The sequence below is a fragment of the Wasmannia auropunctata genome, unplaced genomic scaffold, assembly GCF_000956235.1.
Source record: "Wasmannia auropunctata unplaced genomic scaffold, wasmannia.A_1.0 LD336064.1, whole genome shotgun sequence".
Classification (NCBI taxonomy): domain Eukaryota; kingdom Metazoa; phylum Arthropoda; class Insecta; order Hymenoptera; family Formicidae; genus Wasmannia; species Wasmannia auropunctata.
Window position 1 is genome coordinate 2,108,541 of NW_012026826.1, and position 720 is coordinate 2,109,260.

The following is a 720-nucleotide window of genomic DNA, read 5'->3' on the forward strand; positions in this document are numbered from 1 at the left end:
ATTATTATCTCACGGTGTCACGTAGCAAAAAGAACGCCGATGTGCGCACATGGTGCGAAGTCTCGATTCGTCATTTTGCTAGAGCGACAAGTCTCAGTTCGTCATTCAGCTGCAAACCGATATGTACCGAAACAAGTGGTCGTCGTCGTCGTCGTCGTCGTCGTCGTCGGCGACGACGACGTCGGAACCACCATCCCCGTTGGTGCCGTCCGATGACGAAGACACGATCGCGCTGTGCAACCTCCTGCAGAGGTGCATTTTACGAGTAAGTATAACTAATCTTATAGAGACTATCTGTCTCTAAAGAGATATCTTTTTTTATTCTTTTTATTCATCTGTCATTAGGATCCTCCAGTATTTTGCTGCGCGAACATCAGCGGTGCCGCGAGCAGCAGTGCCGCGAGCAGCGACCTTGAACGCAAAGCCATCGAACGCCGCGTTGCGAAACGACGCTGTATTCGAGGAGGCATCTACGTGCCTCCCTTTAAACGCAACATTCGAGGAGGTGTCATACCTTCTAGTAATTTCGAACGCCCCCGCATCTTGAAACGAAGGGGCAGGAGGAACAGAAGGCACCACAGGCAATTCCCTACAAAATCGAGAGGGCGCCATTCATCCCGGCATTCGCATCCCCCCGGAAAGCGTTATTCGCGACAATTCCCCTGGCGTTCGAGGGAACATCTCAGAAAGCAAATGTAACGTTCCCAAACGGGAGACATA